We start from the raw sequence: 27045 nt of genomic DNA on the forward strand, positions 1-27045 counted from the left end.
CCGCGACTTCGGTGGCACCTGCGGTCGGCGACTTCGTCGGCCGGGAGGACATGATGGGCCTGCTGTGAGCTCTGGATTCCAGACACACTTCTGAGCCTCAGGACGCGACCTGCTGCTGCCACGAAGCAAGTGCCCGACAACAGAGTGAGTTTCCCCATTCTCCAATTGCCTCGGGAGTGCTTGAGCCAGAAGGTTAGTGTAAACCAAGGCACAGTGGCTACAGTTAGTTGGCGGTGTGGATATGGCTGTCGGTATCGGTATGGCCAGGAGCGAGCGCAAATGTCAGAGGCTGAGCGAGCCAGAGCAAAGGAGAGAAGCGACGCGTATATTCTAGACCTGAAACGCCAGTTAGCGATAGCCGAAAAGAGTCTCTGGCAGGAGAGGAAGAGAATTGAGGAGGAGCAAAGCACGATCAAGGAGAGCGGCGAGTGTATACTGCCGGAGCCGGCACAGACACATCCATGTCTTATTAGCGCGAAGGACGCTGATAAAACGGCAATCGAGGCGGTGAATAAAAAGGACAGCAGCAGCGGAATTCAGTCGGTTCCTTTAGAGAACAGTCAAGATGAACCGCGGGTTCCTGAAGACAGCGCAGCGATCACTAGCGACGAGGAGCCGCACGCTGTGCAGTCAACCACGATTGTTGACATTGTGGGGACGCCTTCGTCCCCTGCGTTCACTTTCCCGCATTGCACCCCCTACTGTAGTTAGCTCCTCCGCAAAGCACTCCCTTTAGTTTGGTTACTCTAGCTAACAGGGGAGGGCGCTCGCGTCGCAGCGACAGCAGCGCCACGGATGGCGTGTTTTGCCGCTCGCGCGCGGGGGAAGGCTAGCTCTCTTCTGCTCGGCACCGGGAAGCGACCGGACGTTTCGCTCGCAGCTCCGCCAGGGCTGTGGCATGTTGCAAGTTGCGCGTCCGCGCCGAGGGTGGCGCCACGGTTGAAACGATTGCAGCGATCCTGGTATCGGCAGTAAACGCGGCTGCAGTTAAGCCTAATAAAAGTGAAATTTCTCGACTACTATCAATAATAAAAACATGCTTATGAACTAAATTATAACCAGCCATAGGTATTAAAAATAAGATATCAAAGAAATTAGTTGCGAAGATGACGACGCGGGTAACGCAGCAGCAGACGACAAGCAGACGACGGCCGGACAGCCGCGCAAGCGAAAACGGCGACGTCGGCGACATTCGCACTGCAGCAGCGTCATTGGCGTCATGTCGAGTCACACAGTGAGCTTTTCTTCGAGTTTTTATACGAAGCACTAGCACTGCAGCATATTATGTTGTCCCTAACCCAACGCACTGTGATTTCTTCTGCACGAGTCAAAGGTTGAAAATTTTCGTTGCCTTTCTCCGGGTGTGTTTATTCATAGCCACAGACTGATGCGTTTCAATACATGCCAGATGTTTTACTTCTCTGCTATTTACCTGAATCTCTTACAAAGTCGCGTACAAACCTATATTCAGTCATGTAGCATTTTATTATGTACACTGTACCTACTTTGATAGCTTTTCTTTATCCCCTATAAATTCTCTGTGCGCTCATGTCTTTTAGGTTTACATAATGGCGTATTTTTATTTTTAGGATGCCTGTTACTGATACTGCAATGTCACTGATGCCTAAAATCACTTTTTGAACATCGTTTGTCACTGCTGATGTTCTTTTAATAAATTGTTCTTTATACAAAACCATTTACGCTTCTCGTTCTCGAGCGAGCGCAGCTGCTAAGCAGTCGCGCCGCTCGCCAACATGCACCATGCTACATCAACAGACACATCGAAATACAAAAGCGAGTGAGCAGAATCCGTAAGTACTTAGGAAATCAAGCTTGAATGCAGCGCGGGAGCAGTTAATCGCCAGTATTTACAAAGCTTGGATCGAGCTAGCGGCCGCCAGCACCAGTAACGCGCGAGTACAGTGCACTGTAGCGCGAGCAACCGGCCACAGCCAGCCGCCTAAACGCGCGCCGCCATATTGGATTTTTGATGCGTTTACCGCCTCTCCCAGGTGCCGCCACCATCGCCTTCGAAAAAAAACGTCCCCATTGGCTCTATGAGAGTGTCACTCCCTTGGCTCCGCTCTTTGCCGCGGGCGTCCTCGTGTGGAAACTTGTTCTCCTCAGCTCGTCCCGTCTGGCCTCGGAGATATTCCCTCTGCCCTACCGTGGGCGAACATTCGCTCGTAGCCGTACTGGTGAGTCGGACATCTTCGATTCCTCAGTGTATTTTGTTGCTAGCTGGCGTTATTGTTGTTATAGCAATAAATGCCTTGTTTGTGTCAGCCAGTGTGTCGTTCCTTTGTTCCCGCAGAGCAAGGCCCGCCGTGGTCGGCGTGCGCTCGGTAGCGTACGCGACCACGGGGTGGGGTCAGCGCGGTTTTGAACTATGTCAGCCGCGCTTAAGCGGGGAGAGCGTGTTTATCTCCCCCATTCCAACCCCATAACATCGACTGGCAGTCTTGTATTCCCAGGGTGGAGGTGAACTCCACGGACCTGCCCGGGAAACATTCGACCTGAGACGGTGCAGGTCGAGTGGTGCGAGGCAGCCGATTATGGTATGCGATGCTAATGGCACTGATGAGCGCGACGACACGAAATGCCCGGCTGGCCGTGTTGCCCCAGTGCAACCTTTTTGTTGCCAACTGGAACGCCAGAATGCCGGACAGGGTTTGTTGAAAACGGCATGTGTGTTCAAACAGCGTGCGCAGCGCTCATAGCGGTGTCGGAGAAGCCAGGAGCACAGAGCGAGGATGTTCCGATCCAGAGAACTCAGACTCGTGTAACGCAGCGAAAAGCTTGGTGGTAAATGAGCGTAACCTGAGCAGTGGCGACGACGGCGAACTCGCCCCATTCCCTGACAGAAGCAAACTTACACTGCCGCTGACAGGGGCCAACCGCGACCCATGCTGCGATCTCCTTGCGTGTCCGCGCAGCAGGAGGGTGGAAAACCTATAGAGGTCGGTTATGATGAATTGGTTGAGCTGGCCATGCCAAGGCGTTCGTGAAGGCTTGCCTGCAGTGTAGTTTGCAGGTACATGTGGCGCCGTCTCGTGGCCGAAGAGACAAGCACTGAGTAGGCAGCTCGGCGCGGCCCGACCGGCTCCGCTTCCCGAGGAAGGCGCAAACAGCGAGTTTGTGCAGCTTTGCGGATTTTCTGGAAGCTTTACCTCGGCCATCCTACGCCATGGATGTCGGTCGCACTCGGGAAAAAAACCAACCGGAGATACTGTTGCGTGAAGGACTGTCATACCCGAGAAGGGAACGGAGACGTGAAGCTGTTTCGTTTCCCTGCAAGGCCGTACGGGTCAACCCGGCGACTGAAGTGGATCGTCGCAGTGCGTCGTGTCAAGGAAGTTGCACTGGTGTTATAATTCACGTGAAGCTAAGAGGAGAAAAAAAGTATAAATCTGGAGCGGCTGAATGAAGCTATAATATTGAGCGTTCATTAAATTCGCCGCTAGTAGTTCTCTTGCTTGGTATCGTCGAATTGCGGTCGCGCTCCCGCGTTGAGAAGCCGTTTTCTGGTTCTGTCAGAACAACGGTCTTCAAATCAGGATTCGTCGCGTTCGAAAGCAGGGCTCTTGGTCGCGGTTTTGTCCTATACTGGTACTCAAGTACGTGCGCTCAACGTTAGCGCGTACGTGTCGAGGTACCATGAATTAAAGGCAGCACGCCTCGCGGGGTGAGTCGCAGGTGATTAATTCAGGTCCCACTCCCGTATGTCGTTCCCTTATGTGTTTGCCCGTCTCGCGCAGATTTCCATGCTTTGCCTAAGGGGTGAGTTGATTTTGCAGTGCTTTGTGTCATACAAATTTGGTTGCATTATATTTTAGTGGTGAAGACTTCTTCAACTGCAGCCCAAATGACAACACAAAAATATGTTCAAAACACTTTGTCCGTGGTGAAAACAGTACCACTGAAACGCATCCCGGTTATCTCCCGACAAGCAAGGTCACACATGAAACTGCCCTAACATTATTAACAACCTGAATTCAGCTGTAAACACCTCGATACCGCGGGAGTCATAAAGAGGCTCACTGTGTGGTTGCTTGGACGTTCAGTCTGGGCTCGATAGATGCAATTCTTTCTGTACACCCACCACTGTTTACTGTGCTTTCGATTACACGCTACGGGAAAAATTCACATAATCACGGGTCCCGTGCATCTAAACTTTGTCCCTTTATGTTTTTCAAAATCTATTTTCCAGATCAGTTACCAATGCAAAGCGGCGAGACGGTTGCTTACACATGCACTGTACATGCACAAGTTGAACGTCGTACACGTGTTTGCCCCGCTGAGACTGACACTTCGCCGAAATTTCAGCGCCGTCCGTTTCCTTCACTGAGTGAACATGGTTGCTCTCGTAAAGGCGACATCCTTTTTAGAGCTCCGGTCGCCGAAAATACACACCGATGGCATCAATAGGCTTGAATCCGCAATATAAAACAACCGACATTTTCAAATTCTTACTGGGCATGCACGCCGCAAAGAACGACCGCCTACCCAGTACCAAAAAAACATATGGTGGCGGCGCTGTAAGCAGCGCGACAGCGGCGCCGCCTGGCTATTGCATGTTGCCTATATGCGCACACGGTCGGCAGCTCCACCGAGGAAATTGGACAACACAACCGGAAAGCAACCGGAATACACACACTCGTGCCAGCACGTGCAAACGGTTTCCCCGATGGCCCTCGACCTTGGCGTCGTCTCGGAACTGGTGATTATCGGGGTTAAACGGGCAGTTACCACTGTAAGCCACTGCGAGCTCGGACCCGCGTTCCCAGGCGACTTAGCTTTCCCAAGGCTGTTTAGTCGGCGCCTCACCGACATCGGTCAGTCGCGTCACTCAACTCAGGCCTTCGCTGTCCTCGGCTAGCCGCGCTTTCGCCATTTTTATTGCCCCCCTCGTCAACAGCGCCCTCACACCGTTCCGTCCGGCAGTGCGTAAACTTCAGAAGGTCTGCAGACCTTTCGAACCAGACGTTCGTCGCGGGTTTGAGTCGAATCTGATATCCGTCAAGACGAGAGAGGCGATTGGCGTGCAGCTCTCACCGCTCCCTGGATAGCCGGCGCGAATCGGCCCCAAAGGGCGATGGACACCCGCCCGGCCCGGCGCCTTTGCGCGCGCGCATCGTTCCAAGAAATGTGACTTCGCTTCGAGCGCACCCCGCCGCCCCCTCCCGCCTGGGAGGTCTATTGAAGACGGCCCCGGCAGGGTGCTGAGGAAGGATTAGCGGTCCTAATGACCCCGCGCGAACCACCGATACCTTACAATAGGTGTCCACTCTTAAGGGGGACACGACCCAAATCTGCACACTTTTGTCTCGAAACTATAGTAACTGCGCACACAAAGTTTTAGCAAAATTGCTCAAGCGTTTCAAGAATTGGCAGATCTGGGTTGTGTCCCCCTTAAAGGTGCACTGAAGAAGAATATGAACTCGTCTTTTTGCCGCGGGAACTCGATCTACACGTTCCCAGCATTCTTATAGAAACAGTAATTTATTGCCCTGCGCAGCCGATTTCCCTAATTAAATCGGATTAACGTCCGGCTCCAGACTTTTTCTTTAATTCCCCGCATACGGTGGGAGCTTTCGCTTATATTTTGTTTCTTTTAGGTTTCCGTGAATAAATAGGTCTAGTCAGAGACTACATAGCTGCAAATTAGGCCTACGGAAATAAAAATACGCGTGGACTCTTTGCTTTCGCCGATCACTACGTATCACTCAACCGATGGCAGAGCGGCAAGCCGCCAGGGGACTGGGTGAAAGGTTGGCCGACTCCTCCCACCGTTCGCGAAGAATTAAAAAAATCCCCGAATTAAATTAGGGAAATCGGCCGCGCAGGGCAATTCGAAGTTTCCAAGAACGCTCGGAACGTGTCGACCGAGTTCCACCGGTAAAAATACGAGTTCAGATTCCTCTTCAGTGCACCTTAAAGAGTGGAGACAAATTTAAAGCTCGTGGTGCAAGTATTAATTGATTTACAGGTATGGCGTCAAAATCGGACATCGGGGCTGTTGGGACTGGGTGTCCGAGCCAGGAAACGGTCGAGGCGACGGTGAGTCAAATGACTTTTATGTACAGTATGTACAAGGGCTTTTACATGATACAAGGGTCAAGAGCACCACGGGCTAGCACAAAGAAGAAGGGCGGCCCCGGCGGCGAGCGTAGCTCCGGCGTGATGGCTCTTCTGCTGCCCGTCTGCTGCACGGGCTCAGCGCGGCTCCGTTTTTAAAGCCACCGGTGTTGGTTGCGGCCGCCAGCAGTTCAAATCCTCCAATCAGGTCACGGCACTGGCCACCGTTCAAATTAGACCAATGGTCGAGAGGCGACGGCCGGCGAGCGTCGGAGGAGTTCGCACCGACGGAGAGGAGGGGTCGGCGCCAGCGTGGCGGATGATTCACGCTGCAAGCCGCGACATGTCCGAGAGAGTCTGGGCCTGCTTTGAGCGACGGCGGGCGCGCAGCGCTTGTTTCCAGAGCGGCCAGCCAGCGAAATGTGGGCGCCGGCACTACAGGGCTCAATGGGTGTAAAATGCGAAAGGGACCGCTTTGGTTACCGCAAATGACAACAAAGAAGTGAATGAAAACATTTATTTTGCAGTGTGGAGAGCTCTAGAAGAGCTTTTTTTTTTTACTTTGTAAGGTATAGATGGATCTTGCTGTTCCCCACAAAAGAACGCCCCACTCTCCTGTTTACCTTGTGTTCTGTATAATTTCTCCCCGGTCTTGTTGCTGAGAGGCTTGTGTTCCAGCTGATAGTACGTCACGTCAACAACACATGTTCAAAACTTGTGCAGCCTTCCTAGAACTCGTCGCTGACAGGCTTGTTTTCCAGCTGATAATACGTAACGTCAACAACACATGTTCAAAACTTGCACAGCCTTCCCGGAAGGAGGCTGCGGACAAGATGAAGGCTTTCCCCAAATCTGTAACGCCCTCTTCTATCAAGCTTCATGAAGCACTTCAATAACACTTAGCGTGGAGCCCTGCACATCTCAGTTCTAAGCTTGCGCGAGGCACAATGCATCTGGCTTGCGCCTGTATTCAAACCAGCTGTTTATCATATAAGCATTCACAAATTAGAAGATAATCCGTCGTGTTTGCATCTTGACCAACTGCTGTTCTGTACAGGCGACAAGCATTACCTCTCATCCATAGGTTTATGCGACACGGATATCTCTGGGCTGGGGAGAAAGCAGAACCTGTTTATGAGCACATCGAATACTAATTCTCATGAAAAAAATGGCTGAGGCTTAATTTGGTTAAGCCTGGAGAATGCGAAGCATCATCGTGTCGCGTAATTTGGAGGCGCACAACCACAGCGACGGCGCGAGGTGGGCCCCCGTTTCTCCACTGTCGTGACGTCATCAAGTCACGTGATTTGGAGGCGCACAACCACAGCGACGCCGCGAGGTGGGCCCCCGTTTCTCCACTGCCGTGACGTCATGTATCACGTGATTTGGAGGCGCACAACCACAGCGACGGCGCGAGGTGGGCCCCTGTTTCTCCACTGCCGTGACGTCATCGTGTCACGTGATTTGGAGGCGCACAACCACAGCGACGGCGCGAGGTGGGCCCCCGTTTCACCACTGTCGTGACGTCATCGTGTCACGTGGTGTGACGTCATGTATCACGTGATTTGGAGGCGCATAACCACGGTGAAGGGCTGAAGTGGTAGCTAAAGTAGTATGCTTCGCATAAAAGTAGCCAAACACGCTGCACTGCTCCCAGCGTCGAGGGTGCACCACACGTGCAGCACGAGCGGCGGTGCGCGAGTTGCAGTGTGAATGTCCCGGTCGCTTCTTGCAGTCCACTGCCGATGCTCACAGGAGGAGACAGCGATAAAAAAAGGAATAAAAGCGCAAGGCCAGGCGTCCAATTATTCTGACGGCTCCTAAATTTGCTCTAGTTGTTGTTCGCCGATATCCGCACTGTCATTTCCAGGCTCGATCCGAACATCACCTTGTACGATAGCGAAAGTTGTGATTCTCTACTTCATCAAAAAGATTATTTTAAGATTACGTTAATTTGTTGCGAAGAATATTCATGTCAGCGACCCATCAAGGTCATCAGTATAGGTGTGTCCACAAAAATACTAGCAAATGCTCTTCTAGAAAAATCACATGACTGAATCACTGACAACTTGTCAAAACAACTTGTCAAACTTGTCAAAACGTGTTGCAGCGCAGCGTCTACGCTTACAATAATATTCACGACGGGGATATGAGCTTGAATGGGCGTTTCACAAAACATTTAAATACAACTATACGATGCCGACAGCTTTTCGACCGAACGTGCTGTATACGCTGGTGTGTAAACAACTGTGTGGGATACTGAAAAGAGCGCCATAGAGCTACATAGATAAGAGGTCGCGCTCATATTCTCAACCACAACATATCGCATTAACAGCTGTCGCTCAATATCGCGTCGACACGTGCTGACCGTCATGTCATTTTTTTTTTAACCATAACCCCGGAGTAAGAGATATGCGGGTCGTGAGGCATCACACGCGAGCGTGGAGTGCTAGCCTTCGGGCCAAGGATATAGATGAGCAGTGGAAGTAGAAATTAAAACATGGTCAGGGCACTCACGCGTGCTTTACATCATGGCGCAGGGCCGCAAGTGCGCGAAAGCAACTGGTTGAAGCAGCAGTGTGTAAAGTTAGTTCGGATGCGTCCCAAATGGCTAAAAGTTTTGCTTACGAAGAAACGTATCGGCTTTGGAGTTTGCCGACACATCAGTACCAATTTCTTCACTCAATCGACCCACATCTTAGATCAAGACTCTCACCCAGAATTCCTCGACAACTGGAAACACTTTATCACCGACTTCGTCTGAATTCTGCATATACAAACCGCTTGCGATACCGTTTTGGACAAACGAACAGTCCGCATTGTGACAATTGTGCCGCGGTAGAAACTGTGGAACATATCCTACTTGTGTGCCCTGCGTATGCTAACGAGCGTGCGTACTATGAACATTGCATGCAGAAGCTCTGCCCAGTGCCCCTAACAATGGACAAAGTTTTAGGTCCCTTAGCCTGCTTCAGGCAACAGAGACTTGCAATGAACTTTCTTTTTTCATATTTAAAAGACATTGGACATCTAGATAAGCTCTAAATTCACTTGCACGTTACCTTCATGCATTCTTCATGCAGTGAACTTCGTCAGCCCATTTGTCGGACTATGCGCTCCATCATTCCATAGATTACATCAATACTCGCCATTGCATCCTTAGTACCCATTTCATGGCCGCATGTTATCTTTTTTTTTTTTTTCTTTTACCTCTTCCACGCTGCTCTCCTACTGTCTTTTTCTCCCAAATTCCCCTTCCTACGCAGAGTAGCATGCCAGCGATTTTTAAACGCCGGCTAAATTCTCTGCATTTCATTAAAGAGTCTCTCTCTCTCTCTCTCTGTTCGGCTGTGTGCTTGCATCGCTTTTTTTCCCCCATGTGTATGCTTAGAAACTTGAAGAGGCACCCGGCGAACGCAGTAGCCGCATTTCCGTACCGACGAAAAGCCTGCATGACAAGTTTTGTGTACGACAGGACGTCCTGGTAGTCAATACACTAGATCAGGTCAAACCTTGTAGACCAATCCAAGCTACGACCCGAAAGACTTTTATTTAGTAATGCTTCTGGGATTTTTCGCTCACGGCCAACGCCGCCGACGACGACACCGGCTTTTCCGCGACACAAGCCCTTAACGCTGTCGCGTTAAAATCTGAGCGGAAAAGAGCAAATGGTTCGTGAGATATAAATCTACAATTTTTGCTACAGCTCGGATTCTTCACCCCATGCCTACCATGCTGCTGCGTCTTCTTCCTTAGACTGCACAGCCCAATGGAAATACGTGAACAGTGATGCCCATAGCAAGAGAGATCTCGGAGGAACTATCCTATTAAAAATTAATAGTATTTTCGTACGCAACTGAGGCGCTGTGGTGTCAATTCACGCCACGAGGCCCGAAAGGGTTAATAAAAGCAGAAGAAAAAGCAACCACATGCCGCCGGTGGGATCCGAACCCAGGACCTCCGCGTCCGGTGCTCTATCAACTCAGCTCCGGCTGGTCAATCTTCGGTTTTGGGGGGTATTTGTGTGTAGTGTAAGTGAACCTTGAGAGTGTTCACCAGCGCCACCCTAGTCCATAGCGGCGAACGCAGTACGTCCTATATTACAGCGAGAGCCACGTAGGAACGTGGTTGAGCGGTGAGGGCGGAAGCTGTGCGAGAACCCGCTTATGCTACCTACGGCATCAAGCAAACCAACTCGTTTCCAAAGCTGGTGTCGTCTACTACCCGGGTTAGTATACTCTAGCTAGTGTAAGCTACGTAAATCCAGAGCTGATCTCACATCCTCTGGGAATTTCCTCAGGCTCCCTCTGAGGGAAGCATAGTATTTAGACCAATGGGAGACCTTACTACTGAGCTACGATACGGAGATTCAACTGAAGGCCGCCCGGCTGGACAAAGCCGCCGCCATAGGGTCTAAGGACTCCTGGATGTCGTCTAGGTGGGAAGGCTAAAACCTTCCCTACATTTGCTGGACAGATAGTTTTGCAATCAATATTTTTTTCTCAACCTTGCGAAAAGGCTGCCGTTTAAAAAATGTGGCAGAAGGCTTGTTCAACATTCATTGCGTTCGTAATTACTTATCACATGTTACGACACTCAGATTTTTTTTTCGCAAAGCACAAATTCTGGTTTTGAATTTCTCCAATGTAGTGTTCGCTGACATATCTGGAGTAAGCAGGAAATTTCATAAAAGAAATTTAAAATTCACAAATCTGAAAAACAAAATGTCTCGACCTGCACTGTGGTCCTAATACTGCGACAAAACGACCAAAATAGGTAAAACACCCGAGAAGAAATCAGCTCCGCAAGGCGACTACTGAGGCAGAAAACCGTAACGGAGAAAAACGCCTTGCTCGAGCGTCTACCCGCAATGCAGAGCCGCCACGGCCCAGAGTACCGTATATATAGGGGGGGGGGGGGGGGGGCAAATTACGCAGAGATTTCACGAACACGTCTTGCAAACATATAAGTGGCTTGGCGTTTGTAACGTTCAGTGCGTTCCAGACACTGGATAGGCAGCAGCGCACCCCCCTGCCAGTTAATGTTTGATCGCGAGAGTTTGCTCACCCAATGAACGTTGCGGCCTGTTTGCAGCAGTGCCGCATGTCTGCCACAACGTTGTCAGCGCTAACGCATGCAGCCCACATCTCTCTCACCACCCCACGTACCTCAAAGCGCGATTCAGGCGTCCACTGATCAGGGAGCCAGTTTTGTGCACTTCCTTTCCTTAAAATCATCGGAGTGTAAAATGCTAACACCAGCGCCAATAAACACAATGAACGCCGACGGCCTATGGCTTCAGTGCCGCGTTTCTGGCACAACATTGCTAATGCCAACGCGTGCTGTGCACATCTGTCGCTACCGCCACGTAGCTTAAAGCACGACTAAGGTGCCCTCTGTTCCAAGAGGGCAGTTATGCGCTTTTCCTTTGCTTCCCAAGCTCCCGCTCCATTAGTTTCGTAGCTTAAAGCGCGACTAAGGAGTCCACTGTCCCAGGGTGGGGCCAGTTGTGCGCCTTTCCTTTGCTTTCGAAGCTCAAGGTCAGTGGAAGGTGAAAGCTCAAAGCAATAAACGCGCAACGATGTAGTCGCAAACAGTCATGGGCAAATGGAGGCAACAGGCGATAAATCAGCGCTCGCAACTGCGGCCCAGGTGACTGGCGGCAAACCAAACAAATAACGGTGCGGTAGTTTCGGATTTCGGCGCGCCCCGGAGGTTACCAGTTTGTTCTCGCAACCATTCGTCCGGGAAAGCGACCGCCAGCGCGAGCGGTCCGGATAACGGCCCACAATTCATTCCCTCGGCCGTGCTGCTCAGCTCCGACCCGGAGATCAAACTCCGGCAGTGGAGCGAGCCAACGAGGTCGCCGTAAGCCACGGGTTGACGGCCATCTAGCGCGACCAAGAACTCACCTTGAACCACTTTCTGCCGGTGAATAAATGTTTTCCAATCCCCTCGCCGCACCTTTCGCAGCCGCACACGGCGACGCGGCCGCGCCGACCTTCCCAAGGCTGCCTATAGCGTGCCGCGTGCATGCTAGGTGTCATGCGCAGCAGGGAGCGTAAAATTTTCAGTCAATTTTTCTTTCAATAATTTTGTGGTGCGCAAATTATGCATGTAGTATGGTACTTCCCGCTCGATTGCAGCAATGAAACTTCGGGTGAGCATAGGAAACGAGGCATACAAACAATTGTCAAAACAATTTTTTTGCAAATTTTTTAGGGATTTCAAAGTCGCTTTCCCCTTAAAGGAGTTGTATGCAGACCTAGTGTGTGCTCGGCCACACCTATAAAGTAGCTGGTGAGCAAGTAATGCAGTGGAGATGCCGGATGCTAAGCTGGAAGCTCTGTTGAGTCTCCAGTGCAGATCCCATCTACTGCAAGAAGAGGCTTTTGTATTCCTGGTCGCAGGTGGGCAGAGACGGCATAAGACAAAGAGGAAAAACTTTATTTGTACAGTCTTTGAAGAGGAAGGCTCTCTTCTGGCGCAGGCGGGCTACTGTCGCTTGGCGGCCTTGATCTCTTGGATCTCGGCGACCTGGTCAGCTCTCTCTGTGAGCAACTTTTGCTGCCACAGGTCCGAGCTGCGCAGCGCGTTCTCCCACTGCTCCTCTGTGGTTATTCCGCTTAAAGGGTTTTTACTGCAGGCCCACATGATGTGGTTAAGGTTAGCATACTCTCCGCAGCTTTTGCATTCTGCAGAGTAATGAATTTTGGCTAGTATTGCGGGGCATGGGAATGTGTACGTTTGGAGCTGCCTGAGAGTGGTTGCTTGCTCTTGCGTGAGCGTGGGGTCGGAAGGGGGATATTCCAATTTGCTTCTTTGATAGAAAGTCGTGATTTCACTGAAAGTAAGTAGATGGTCCCTCTCTGAGCTAGCCCCGCGGTTTGGGAACGCGCCTGGTCCTGCCCGGATAGTTAGTTCTCGGGCCATGTTGTTGACCTTTTCGTTTCCTGGGAGGCCCGAGTGTGCGGGGGTCCATATTATTTTGACTCGAGTTTCTAGGCGGTATTTGCTAATTAGTTTTGTGGCCGGGGATGTACCCTGCCTTTTATGAAGTTATTTATCGCAGTTTATGAGTCGCTTATTATGGTCTCTTCCTGCGAAATTTTATGCACATGGCGTATGCTATAGCTGCTTCTTCCGGACTTTTCGCTGGTATGGTCGCAGCTGCTATGCAGTCTCCTTTGTGGTCAGCTATAGCTACAACATATGCATGTTTTTTGGGAGGGGTGGTACCCACGAAACACAAAACGTCTTACGAACGTCTCGGAACAGCTTCAAATGACTACAAACGTCTTGCGCTGTGTTCAAACGTCTCATAGATGTCGACAAGAAGAAGTTTCCTCTGCGACGTCTCTTAAACATCTGCAGTCAGACGTTTGCTGTGAAACTTCTGTGAAACATCTGTAGTCAGATGTTTTCTAGACTTGATTCTAACACGTGGAACTTGAGACCACGTCAAGGAGATGCGCCAGCAATCAGCAGAGAGTTGCCACCGTGGATTAAACATGCTGTAAAATCACGGCACATAAATTAGATGGCTCTCCTGCTTGACGTTTCGAAGAGCAGGCGCGCCGGTGCAAAGACCGCTCTTTGTATTCGAACACAGAAAGCGCGTTTTCTCCTACGGAGCCCGAATCACGTTCCACATCGAGTGCAGCTAACCCGCCACTCGTAAGACTGGATTTAGGTAACATATAATGGCCCTGAAAGCCGACGGTAGTTACGCGAGTGAAAAAATTTGCTGCATGTTGCGAACGCCTCTGTTACGCCTCGGCTAGCTGGCGGCAGCATGCGGATTGACAGGCGCAGCGCACGCTGCCTTCGCCGCCTTCCCGCCGCCTTCGCCGAGCTCGCTCGCGCGGTTTATCGCGCAGATCACCCGCGCGCTATCTTCTCGTGGCGGCGTATCTTGGAGGCAATCTTTCTTGAGTCACGCCGCAGCTTGCTGCTTGTGTCGCTCCGCACGGTGGCGATGCAGGATAGTTTGCCAAAGTGGTTTTAACCGTTTAAAGCAGAAAAAAATGGATGCTTCAAGTGCTTAGTTTTACATGAAAGTATTAGATTCAGTTTGTTTTTTGGTTCTTTGATGATATGTTTATTTTTACGTTTAGAAATTTAGTACTTCATTTGGTCATTTGGCGTTGCAGAGGCTAGCGATAGCTACGCGCGCGAAGCGGATGCTGCTAATGCTGCGCACGTTGTAGTACGTTTCGCTGCGCACTTTTTTCCGCGCTGGTTGGCACGCCGCTGCAGTTTGCATTTTCCCCTTTTTCTGCGGTATCGTTTACTACCACTGTTGCACTGAGATGTGAGCCTGGTTTTCCGCAAAAGTAAGTAACCTTCCATTTCTCTTCTGTGGTGAAAGCGTCGGCTTTGCCGGCTAAGCCACTAACGCGCCTGATTTAACCTTTGGTTTGCAAAACACAAAACAGTATCAGCCAGTGTTTTACATACCAAAGTGCAGCGTTGAATATATTAAAACAGGGCATTTGCATGTATTTGAGCTTTTGTTAAGTGGATACAGCTAGGCTGCTCTCGCATGCGAGTTGCTTTCTTTACCAAGGCGATGACAAGGTGAACGTGACAAAGCTTCAAACCAACCAGCTTTGTTTAAGCGTACGTTGGTAAGGCGCGAATTTTTTCCTACACGGTTTTATTCTTGCCAAGGACTCTCATCTGGCCACCTGTGTGCTCCAATTCTCCTTGCTGTGATTGCCGTCAGTGAAACTCGCGTTAAAAAGGCGTTGGTTATCTTAACTGCGTCAAGCTTTTATTTCATTGCGATTGAGAGCCCCGGCACAAAGGTAGTTTACTCGGTGGTGCTGCTCTGTATGTGTGCAGGCTGTTTGACAGTGCAGTGAAGTACTACGGCTCTTTGCAGGCATGGCAGCTTTTATTTTTTGGAAAACCATTGCACCGTGCACAGCTGGCGCTGTCCCTACTTCACTGTGTACATTTCGTTTTGGGTACAGGCTGTTCAACAGTGGTTTTCAGGGGACCTCCTTGCCTGCTCAACTTCTCAAGTTTTGGTAAGCACACTTTGCAGCTGACACCCTTTCTTTCACTTCATGATTTCTTGTATAGGTCTAGGCTCTTTGCTAATGTTCATTCCACAAGCCCCATTATTTGTTTGTCCTTTAGAACTCCCGACTGTTGGCCGGAGGAGCAAGGACCTGGTCTAGTTTCACGCAAATTAATAGCAGCACCTTGTACTTGGTTGTTCAGACGACTTGGCCTGGAGATTGTTTCAGTTCTGAGGTGGGAACCTGGACTAATGCTTCTTGTGCAGTGGTGTAAGTAATCTCTTGCCCACTGTTTGAGCTTCGTCGTACAGATTAGAAAGGGCTTCTTTGGCAATGCAGTGTTAGGAACCTTATACACATGCACTTTTATTTGTCTTATCTTTCAGATGTGCCCTGTGTGGCTGTCAAGTTAAGGTCCAAGATTTAACACATCTCTGGTGTATACTGAAGTGAAGCAGGCATTACCAGGACAGCAGCATCTCTGCTATGTTTTCATGCGACGGTACAAGATGTCAAACATCAACCACTTTTGATTCAGCCACATCTTGCAGGTAAGAGAAAGCCTGTTTGCAAGATGCAGCTTATGAGGTTCTATGGGTACAGTGTGCATCACAGTAAGGCAGTACACTTGCTATTGACTGCTTGGCTTTCAGTGTCCATGCACGCTGTTTGAATTTTGCTTCTGTTAAAGGCCTCCACAGTGATTGACTTCTTGAGTTTATGGTGAGCCGTAGCACTCTGCTGAAATGCCGCTTGCAATGACATCATATGCATATATGTTTTTGGTTAGCTTATTTTATTGCCTGTGCTGTCACTCCTTGCCATTTCCTGGTGTTACTTGCTTCCGATTCCTCATTGGCCATTCTACATGCACCTGACTGACTGCTTTTGGTTACTCTAATATTAATTTTTCACCTCTGCAGGCTGCTGAACAGAGCTGGATTTGACTTCCCCTTGTTACCGTCTAGTTGGTATCCTCCTTGCAAGAAAAGCGATGTTTGGAACACCTAGCGAGCTCTTCATTGCCATCCACATCACAGCAACTTGATCATCAACGCATTAGTTGTGAACAAGGCCTGGGGCCAAATGAATTTTTGATTTAACAATTGGTTGCTGCTCGACACTTCTTCATCCAAGTGCTTACCATTGTAATGTCAGCCAAACCAGTGAAGCTACATTCTCCATGGCTTCTAACATTAATTTCCTGGTCTTTCTTTCTTTTATTGTGTGGTTGTATGCACTGGATTCAATAAAGAGTAACGCAGTGACTGAAAAGTGTGCTAGCACATGCATTTATGGATCATTACTACAGCCATACATCCCTTGTAACGTGGGCTTATTGTTCGGGTCATTGCAAATCAGCTTTGAGTTCATTTTTGAGTGTATACCAGAAAAATGAACTGTAACATTTTTAAAGATTTAGAGGGTTTAAAGGCAGCACTAAAAATCAGTCTTGAAATGCGTAAGATATTACAGGCACCGATTTCGGAAAAAAAAGGAACGTCTAAAAAAATTCTAGAAAAGATCTACCTCAGAAGTTTTCTAGCCGTATACAAGCGTAGCGTTAGCAGAGCTAATAGAGGGCTAGTAAACGTCTAAGTCTAAAACACTGCTTAGATGAAACTTCTTCTAGATGTCAAGCTTTTTTTTCCGAGACTTTTTTTAGACGTCTATTAGCGCTTTTTGTGTTTTGTGGGTATTAAGACAAGCCGGGTCTTCGTGACGCACTGGCTATTTTTTGTGAGCCACGTACTAACGCATGGGCCCCGCATGAGACCAGGGCACAAGAACATCGCAAAAGCAGAATGTCTGTTCACCTACACCACTGTGCAAAACCCCAGACATGCAAGGCCCAAGATGTACATTAAAATGATGCATGTCACGTTTGCTTACCATTTACTGCTAGAAACGGTCTGAAATGCTTTCAGCAAGACTCAGCTAGGATTTTCTATCCTTGTTCTTCATTTAATGCAATTCTGTCAACCTGAAAGCCTAACACAAAGTTCTATGTTTAATATCCAGTGTGACATTGCCCTTGTCAGAAAGTGTAAACAAAAAAACTGGCGCAACAATGTTGCACCCATAAGGTCAGTTCAGCCTGGCTCATAGATTGGCAAGGCTACAGAACAGCTTTCACCAGGCATTTCACAAATGTGAATCACACTATTCAATGATTGTTCAGCTAGCTATCAAGTACAATTGATCCCAGATGTACCGAACAACTGTTCCCGTTTACCGAATTCCCATTCCCCAAAACATTTGATGTATTTAATAACGCGTCGTGCCCCTGCAAGTGGCACTTCTCCTAACGGAGCTAATGCGATAACTTTCCACATGCGGAGTCTGGTAGCTGTGTGGCCTCGGACACCTGTTGGGAGCGCTGGCGCTGCGAAACCACCAGACATGGGCCAGCGGTGAACGTGGGGTGTGCTTGCATGTAGCCTTTGATCTCTCACACTCACGACACCGCTGTTGTGCAGAAAAGGCAGCATTCGGCGGACAGCTTGTCACGCAAAACCAAGTGGCGCAAAGCTTCGTCTGGCGAATTGGTTCGGTCCCTGCCGAAGGCATTGCAGAAATCAACCACACCTTGATTTGAATGTAGAATTACACTGCACTGGGGACAAGTTTAGACTTCAAATGATAGGTGGTAGCTAGTTCCTAACCAGTGTTCTGCAGCTTCAATGCAAAGCACACTAGGCTTAGCGACACCAGCGAGTGGTGCATTGTAATACGTCGGCAAGTGGCACGTTGCTGCAAGTGCATTGTGTTCTTGTTCCTAAGTTTACCTGATCTATTTATTTATTCCTCAAGTGCCCCTGGGTAGGGGTTTTACATGAGGGGTGGGCGGCTTCACAGTAGGTGATGTTCGATAGCTGTTCTGAAGTTTGTTGTACTGGAATGGTGCACTGCTTCTTTACCAATAAATCAAACTATTTCATGATCCTCTTCGAATTCGACATATCCGGGATCAAATGCGCTGCAGCTTTGAGGCCAACAAGTTGCATTACCTGTGAAAGACTGCAGAACTTTTCCGTCATCTTGAAACAGCCATTCAGGCCAATCTCCATGCGGTAAGCATGGCATCTCGTTCAGGCGGCTCCGTATCGCGGAAGAAAAAAAGGTGGCACTGTTCATTGTTGCATGTACGGTTGCCACAAAGGCTGCCGTAATGTTGCAGGGAAGATTCCGAACGCGAAGCTCTACTGATTCCTCGTTCTGGCGGCACCGTACCGCGGAAGAAAAAAGGTGGCACTGTTCATTGTTGCATGTACGGTTGCCACAAAGGCTGCCGTAATGTTGCAGGGAAGATTCCGAACGCGAAGCTCTACTGATTCCTATGTAAGCCCTATGAGAAAGAGTAATGGAAATAGTGGATCTGAGCAGTGCCACGAGCAAGTTAACAAGTGCCCATGTCATTTTGAGCTGTTTTTGGCTTCCTCCAACATTACAATTGGAGATAACATGCGTTCTTTCTCTATTAGTGCAGATGGTGGACTGTTGCAACCAATACAACTTTGCCCCAAGTACACATACATGGGTAGAAAGGACAGAAAGGGTAATTCAGCATATGAAGATGTTCAATATCAGTGCAAGAGTGCCCATTGAATAGATTACTCGCATGAGTAATATTGCATGGATGCGTTGTATTTCGGCAAACCTACAGCCACCAATATTTAGCGCCGAAAAGCCTGGCAATGAAGAGGAATGTAGAGACCTTAGGAAGGTCACAGTTTGAAAAAAAAAAAATGGTTTAGTCTGTTGTGCCAACGTCCCAAAGTGACTCAGGCTATGAGAGATGCCGTAGTGAAGGGCTCCGGAAATTTCAACCACCTGGGGTTCTTTAACGTGCACTGACATTGCACAGTACATGGGCCTTTAGAATTTTGCCTCCATTGAAATTCGACCGCCACGACCGGGATCAAACTCGCGTCTTTCGGGTCAGCAGCCAGGCATCATAAGCACTAAGCCACTGCGGAGCCGAGCTATGTGTCCACCTGAACATTTCCAGAACCTCACAGTGAGACTGGGAACCAGTTTCAATGCCGTGAAGTACTCATGCATTCACAGCAATAAACCTGAATAAACCGTAAACATGAATAAACCTTGTTTCCACAGTCACCTCAGCCGTTTGGGGTGCACTCGAAGATAAATTTTTCATCCCTTGAGACAGTTATCCTCATACACTGCTTTCTTGAGCATACAAACAAAACAGCTTCATCAATAATTAAACATACAATATAATCATTATCTGTGAAATATGGGTGGCTGGGCAAGCTTATCATTTAAGCTGCCGCGGTGGCTTAGTGGTTGCGGTGCTTGGCTGTCCTCCCGAAAGAACGCAGGATTGATCCCTGCCACGGCGCTCGCATTTCGCTGAAGGTAAAATGCTAGGGACCTGTGTACTGTGCGATGTCAGAGAATGTTAAAGAACCCCAAGTAGTAGAAATTATCCAGGGCCTTCCACTACGGCGTTGCTCATAGCCCGAGTCATTTTGGGAAGTTAGACCTCATAAAACCAACCAAACGTTTGAATGAATTAAAATAATTAACTTCCTGATCACCATCTTTGAGTCCTTCAAGTGCACATGAGAGGCAGCCACGCAAGATATCCTTTGAAATATTCAACGTTTTCAATTTGACGAAATCCACAAAACTAAACACGCTGCTGGTTCTGCACAGCTATGTAACAGAGCAGCCACAGCAGCCGGCAAGTGGAGTGGGCAGAGAGCAAGGACGGAAAAGTTCACAGCATGACCTGGGGGTGGCGCTAGTTGTTCCAAAACAATGGCGCCTCCTTACAAGTGCAGGAGGAATAAATAAAACAGTCATTCTACAGTTTAATAATGTCAAGGCTTTAGCTTGTCATTTCAATGTTCCTGTAGCTGTAGTACAGTGCCTAGAATATACTAGCCGTAGCGCATCATAGACATGCGACGTTGACACACAAAGTGGTTACTTCCAACCAATGTTACAATTTTATTAGGAAAATGCAAAGCTATTTCTACATGCTGTATGGACACAAGAACACTAAATAATGCGTGAATTTTGGCTGGATCAGAGGAAAGAAAACTGCTTGTGAGATAGCTAAACAGATCGAGTTCTTACACAAGCGCTTCCTAATCTAAGTATTTTTTCAGCTTCTACAATCTCATGCGTATGACGTTTTTCCTGTTTCCAATAAATAAAAAAAAAACTTACAGAAGAGTGGCTTACGTTTGATAAATTTAGAAGGAACTCACAAAACAGACTGCTTCATTGCAACACGTGCAATATAAACGTAAGCCACTCATCGATAAACATGAGGAACCAACAGCCACAGAAACCAAGAACCATAGGGGACTTTTTTATTAATTTATGGTGTTGATCAATGAAGAAAATTTGTGAATGTTTTATCGCTTAAAGACAATTGATTAGAAAAGCAGAAGAAAAACAACCACATGCCGCTGTAGAGCAGGGGATGCGCAATTCGGAGGTCATGGATTCGGTTCCCACTGGAGGCATATGGTTGTTTTTTCTTCTGCTTTTCTAATCGGTTATCTTTAAGTGATAAAATATTCACTAATAATCTCCACTGATCAACACCCTCATTTCTCTTTCCTTGTCTGCTTAATCATCTACAAATGGTCTCCAATTTGAAAAAGCAATAGCAGGCGCACAAGCAAGATATACTGAGGCTGAAAAAAGCAAAGTTCGGAAGACCTTGTATAAGCACCCTACCTGCTTATCTGTAGCACTTGCCTTTTGTCCTGCTAAAATTCACACATCCTTGGGTGTTTTCGTGGCAGTAAAGCATGTATAAATAGCTTCACGGTTTCCTGATAAAATCATTGGAAAATCCCACCTTGTGTGTCGTCTTAGGTTCAACCTATCTACTGATGCATTGCGACTATGTGATTCTACTGGCATGTTTCCACCATTTGCAAAAAGGAAGTGAACAGTGAGCTGTTATTAGCTCAATCCAATTTGGAGTTTGGTTCAAGATACACAAACTGCAGTTCAGTCTGGATCACAGCAAAAGATTAAACGTTAGAAAAATAAACACTCGTATGAAAAAAAATGACAGGACGGTTACCAATGTGTAACGCGAGGTATAGCTTCAGCTGTCAAGGTATTTATATTTTACGATATGTTGAGGTAGAGGATATGAGAGATACTTCATATCTGTGTAGTTTTACAGCGCAACTGTTTGGCGCAAGTTCCCTGGGTTAAGCACTGTGCCTCGGCGTAACTGAGCACTACTCAGTGAAGGAGGAAAGCGGAGTTGGAGCCAGTGGCAGCGGCAGTCGGCACGAGGGAGCTAAATAGTTGCCAACCAACTCCTAGAGGCACCCACTGTCGTAGCGTGCCTGTACTTGTATGCTTATTTCTCTTTTACGCCAGATGGCACTAGTGGCGTAGGGGACTGTTTATGTGTTGTGAAGGAGAAAGCATTAGTACGTCAGAGTGAGCGTTCGATTTCAACGCAGTTTACGAACTGAGAAATGAAACGAAGACAGACCTCCGAAGGTCTGAGTGAAACACTTGGTCTTAATACCTGTTAACACGTTTTGGCGGGCCTAATACCTGTTGTGAGCTAGCCTCCAACCTAAGAGACTTATGTTCACACGAGAAATCGTACAACACCAGAACTGGTGTACGACGAACGGTTGCGTCACAATTTTGATATGAAAACTGGTTTTTGAGGAGGCAATGGCACAGTAACGCTCACATCTCAGTGGAAACCTCAACCACGCCTTAAGAGATAAAGAGTCCGGGAAGGCCCACAACTGAAGGTGCAAATGTTGTCGGTTTGAATTCCTGTCGCAAGCTAGCCTTCAGTTTGACTAGCACATGACATATGTTAGAAAGGGCTTTCAAAAGAAATAAAAACAAAAGTGCCCTGCCCGCACGGGACAGGAGAAATCATATGACATCACCACCCGGAATGCTGTACTACAAACAATTGCTCAAAGCAGTATAAATGTAATCGGAAAACTGGCACCACATTGAGGTCAGCTAGTGGGGGGTATATATAGACGTACATACATATGATTGAAATGGTGGTGCTCGGCTTGCTGTGCGCGCCCTATGGCTGCTGGATGATGTCATCTTATTAACGCAACAGCGTTAAAGGCCCCGTTGCCCAGAAAATCCGGCGTCGGAGTTGTCAGCGAAAAATCACGAGCATGACTCTGACAGGTGATGCCCAGAGAGCAACTAAGAGGCAGGTGGGGCCACCTAGGTGACATGACCTTGCGGCGTCACCACAACATGCCCGTCAGCAGTTGATTGGTTGCTCGGGAACAGCAATCTGAGCCGCACAAGGCCCACCACTTAACCGCTGCACCATTGAGCCAGAAGCAGTATGAGGGCTCCCAGAGATCTATGAATGTAGAGTGTGACCTTCTGTATATATGGGAATTAACCCATTATGCTACTGAGTCATACCTTTAGGAGCTTAAAGGGGCTCTGAAACACCTTCCGTGGAGAGCACATCAACTTGCTCAAGCACTGCACTAGGTTGTCATGAACACCTGAGCCAAACAATACACTCCTACACGCAGCAAGGCACCCACAATCATGCACGAAAGTTGGCAAACCCTTCCTGGCAACCTTTTGATGTTTGTACCGTCCTCAGTCACTTGCACCTGTGTTTATTGCAAGATGGCTATTCGTTAGATTTTTTCAGACGTCAGGCAGCTACCATGGCCGCGGCCAGTAAGCTGCGTAGCTCCGGGGTGCAGGAAGCTCAGCCCCCGAAGGTGGGGCTGGCGGAGGAGCACTGACCTTCCAGCATGCAAAAAGTGACGAGAGGAGAGGGAAAGGTGCACAGACACTGAAATTCAAATTTTGACTACAGTTAACTCAGCTTCTAAAAAGCGCATTAAAAGAATTCTTCCTTGACAATATTCATGAACAAGCATGCTTTAACATCCCAGGCATACCACAACTTTATCTGAACCCCTTTCAGAACTTCTTTAAGTGTCCCTATTTTTTTTCTTGCCATCGCTGGGATTTTCTGTACACCAACACACGCTGTCGGCTTTTCTCGTAATGGGACTAGTAACGATTTCACATTTAAAAAAGGAAGCAAACAGACAAGCACGGAAGCCAATCAAACCACCTGCATTTCACGATCCCGCATACACAGGGAAAAAGCGCTGGGCTGCCCAAGCAGGTTTAGCGGCGGCACCAAGCCTCCTGGGGTTCACATATACTTCCAACAGCTTCGCTGCGATTTCGCATAAGGGAGCACTGTAATCGTCAGTGTATCTTTCTTTTTCCTCACATACTCACTTTCCCATTAACTGTCATCTCCAGTCGGCTGCTCAAGAAGCACGAGTGGTTCCCATGACACCGCACCCACCGGTTACACCATGACTACGACATACTACGACACAAAACCCAGGACCGGGCGCTCAACAGCTGTCGCGGTGAAAGATTAATTAAAAAAAAATGCCTTACTCTGGTTACTCTTGTTACTGATATTTTTTTTTACCAATATGACAGTTTTTAAATACGCTGTACCAATCTCACCCACCACTCCTTCTGTACACCAGAAACTCTTCCTTTGTAGGCGTAAAGGATAACTGCCATCACAATGGCCAGAAAAAGAAAAAAGGCATTGGCACTCACTCTACAAGTACTATTTGGCTGTACACTGTGATGTCTAGTATTCCAGGATCGTAAATTTTTTCAGGTGTTAAATAGGCAATCACTTCTTTGTACAATGAGGAATGTTTATTATCGTTTTGTATGATTCTAAAGACTGGTTGCAATCAGAACAAACTACTCACTCATCTATAAGAACCTTAATTTAACAGAATAAAAGAAGAGAGATAGAGAGAAAGCCTGAAAAAAAAAAAAGAATTCAAGATGGAATATGAACAAATGCATGAAGGGAAGAAGTTGTAGGTGTAGAAATGATGTGCAATGGAGCCGCATTTGCAAGCGGTTGGCTTTGAGTTTGACACCAATTGTCCCCTCGCCAAGACGCACGCTGTGCCTTTCCCACATGAAGACCATGCCAATCGTAAATTGTGGGGTTTAGCATCCCAAAGCGATAGGTGGACTATGAGTATGAGGGACACGGTAGGGGAGGGCTCAGGATTAATTTAGAACACCTCGGGTTCTGTACCTGCACTGACATCACATAGCACATAAGCACCCTTTGTTTAGCTTGCATTCAAATGCAGCCACCTGGGCAGGGATTGAAATCTGGGTCCACCGGCTCAGTAGCTGAGTGCTCTAACCACCAGACATGGGCAACTTCACAGGGCTCTCCTCACCCTCACCTCACGAGGGCTTCACTCGGTGAGGTGAGAGAGGATTGGCACAAAAAAATTTGTGAGGGCAAGGATGAGGAAGCAGAGGTTGTGAGGAAAGGGTGAGGGAGGAAAAAATTGGCAGTGGCTTAGCCCCGGTTAAGCCTGGATGGAAAAGCTGCAGTTATGCTTTGTTTGACGTCATGGCTGTCGCAGTTCGTGCACAATGCACTGGGAGCACCATGGTAGCGGTGCTCCAAGCTCAAAGTCATTCGAAGGTGAAAACTAGGCACCCGGCGATCGAAGCACGTGGTCCCGTAGTAAAGCTTTCGCTTCAAAAAAGACGAAGTAAAGACTCATTCCAATCGAGGGCAGCTGGGGAAAAAAAAAATTATCTGCGGTTCAACTACTCTTGAACCCGGTTATAAAGCTAAAGCTATGGTGCATCGGGCAACTATACATGGCTTAGCGTCTAACGATGGGTGCGTTCCAGACATTGGATAGGCAGCGCACCACCCTGCCACCCTGGCAGGTGGCAGTTAATGGTTGACCGTGAGAGTTTGCTCACCCAAAGAACGCTACGGCCTATTGCAGCAGTGCCGCGTGTCTGCCACAACGTTGTCAGCGCTAACGCATGCAGCACACACCTCTCTCTCTCCCCACCCCACGTACCTCAAAGAGCGATTGAGGAATCCACTGACGCAGGGAGCCAGTTATGAGCACTTCTTTTCAATCATCGGAGTCTAAAATGTCAATGCCAACGCCAATGAACACAATGAACGCCAACGGCGTATGGCTTCAGTGCCGCGTTTCTGCCACAACTTTGCCAATGACAACGCATGCTGTGTTTGTGTTTTTTCCTTCTGTGTCCTGTCGTGAATGCACCAAAAAGATGAATGCTTTGTCAGAGAACCAACTAGCTCAACATCTCACTCTTCTAAAATATGGTACAGTTGAATCCCGGTACAACGAACGCCGCTTCAACGAAATTTTCGCCACAACGAAGTAATTTGCATTCCCCGTGAAACCCCCATAGGACTTAATGCATTAAAATTTCCTCAAAAACGAAGTACTTTGCGAGCACGTGTTCGCTTCTACGAATTTTTTTTGCGAATTTTCGCGGGTGAGTGGCCCCTCCGTCTTGTCTTTCTTCAGAAGTTGAGTGCTGAAAAGCGACTTTCCCGTTCCCGCCGTTAATTTTTTTGCATCGCAGACTGTTGAAGGGGGGGGGGGGGGGGGGGGGTACGCGCACTCAATCGCACATCCTCCTCGCGCACACCCTCGTGTGCTTTTTTTTTTTTCTCCAGATGCCCACGTGATTTTTGAAGTGACGTCACGCCCCGCTCATTGGCTCTTTGCTGGGCTTCTTCGATTGATGTAGCTCGCGGTTTCCTGTCAAGCACGAAAGCGCGTCATGATCACTTGCTAGCGGTGTTGGCTGGTAAGCGTTCGCGGCCTCCAAGCGAAGAGGGGCTCCTCGAAAGCGCGTGTAAAATGCGCCAGCGCACGCCATCTGCTAGCGTCTTCGGCCGCGTCCTCCGTGGCCGCGTCGTCTGCTAGGCACCGAGCGCGTTTCAGGCAGTCTGTGTGGACTGGTGAGCGGAGCCATCGGTGGGCGGAGCTTCGTGTCCTGTCGGAGAAAAAAAAAAGGAAAACGCGAGAGTGCAGGAAGAAGCCCACTCCGCTTCACCATTTCTTCCTTTGTGTGTGCACCGTTTAGCGTGGTCTCGTCGCGTCTCTGCTCTGCTGAATTCCTAGGATGTCGCCGCCGGCGGCAGCAAGCCCGCGAGAGCGCAGTGGTAGCACGCAGCGGTGCAGATGCGATGAGGCCCGACGGCTCTCGAAACGATGTGGGGGAGGAGGCAAGTAGAGGAGGTGGTGAAAGAAGGAACGGAGAAGAGGAGGAGGAGAGGCGGCGTTGAGCGAGAAGAGAAGAGGAGGAGGAGAGGAGGTGTTGGGCGAGAAGAGAAGAGGAGGAGGAGAGGCGGCGTTGGGCGAGAAGAGAAGAGGAGGAGGAGAGGCGGCGTTGGGCGAGAAGAGAAGAGAAGGAGGAGAGGCGGCGTTGGGCGAGGAGACATATGCAACGCCAGCCCGGGATCAGCCGACTCGTCTGTAATTTCTCGACAACGAAATTCCGCGACAGCGAAATTTTTCGGACGCCCCGCCGATTTCGTTGTGGCGGGATTCAACTGTATTGTCTATTTTACCGGCAGCCAGGAGAATTTTCTGACTGAAATTCTCTCGGCACTCTCCTCTGATGGGCTATTTTGGGCACCATGCAAAGAATTTTTCCACGTTTTTCTAGGCCCCCAATTCTCCCGGTAGTTTGTTTTAGCTGCTGCCAGAAATACTAGACTAAGCAATATCCACGTCGCTCGATGCAGTTAACAGTAGTTTGCACCTAGTGGACTCATTAACATTGTCACATATCTGCAACAAGGAAAAAGAACTCGACGTGCTGATTGCGAAGGTGGGGGAGGGCAAGGGAATTTTACAACATGACGGTGAGGGAGGGCCAAGGCTTTAATGGCGTAGGTGAGGGAGGAAAAATGAAAATTAGGAGATTTGCCCACTTCTGTTAAACACTGAGCCACCGTTGCAGGTGCCATGCCAATCGGGAAAAGCTAACCATTTGAGAATACGGCCCCTAAAGAGTAAAATAAAAAGAACGAGCAAACACAACACAGATG

At 48.7% G+C, this 27045-nt stretch overlaps 1 long non-coding RNA gene across 2 annotated transcripts; it reads left to right on the top strand.

Annotated features, from left to right (window-relative positions):
* The first annotated feature begins 14212 nt into the window (after window positions 1-14212).
* LOC149350843 (uncharacterized) lies at window positions 14213-16390 on the top strand. 2 transcript variants are annotated; one of them, XR_016290463.1, is made up of 5 exons: window positions 14213-14414; window positions 15057-15113; window positions 15226-15377; window positions 15494-15658; window positions 16031-16390. It is a non-coding gene; the product is annotated as an uncharacterized LOC149350843 (long non-coding RNA). The 2 variants fall into 2 exon arrangements; XR_016290462.1 differs by having other exon boundaries at window positions 14217-15113.
* Window positions 16391-27045: the final 10655 nt, after the last annotated feature.

This window comes from Amblyomma mixtum, chromosome 3 (assembly GCF_055824585.1).
Source record: "Amblyomma mixtum isolate Tamu chromosome 3, ASM5582458v1, whole genome shotgun sequence".
Taxonomy (NCBI): Eukaryota; Metazoa; Arthropoda; class Arachnida; order Ixodida; family Ixodidae; genus Amblyomma; species Amblyomma mixtum.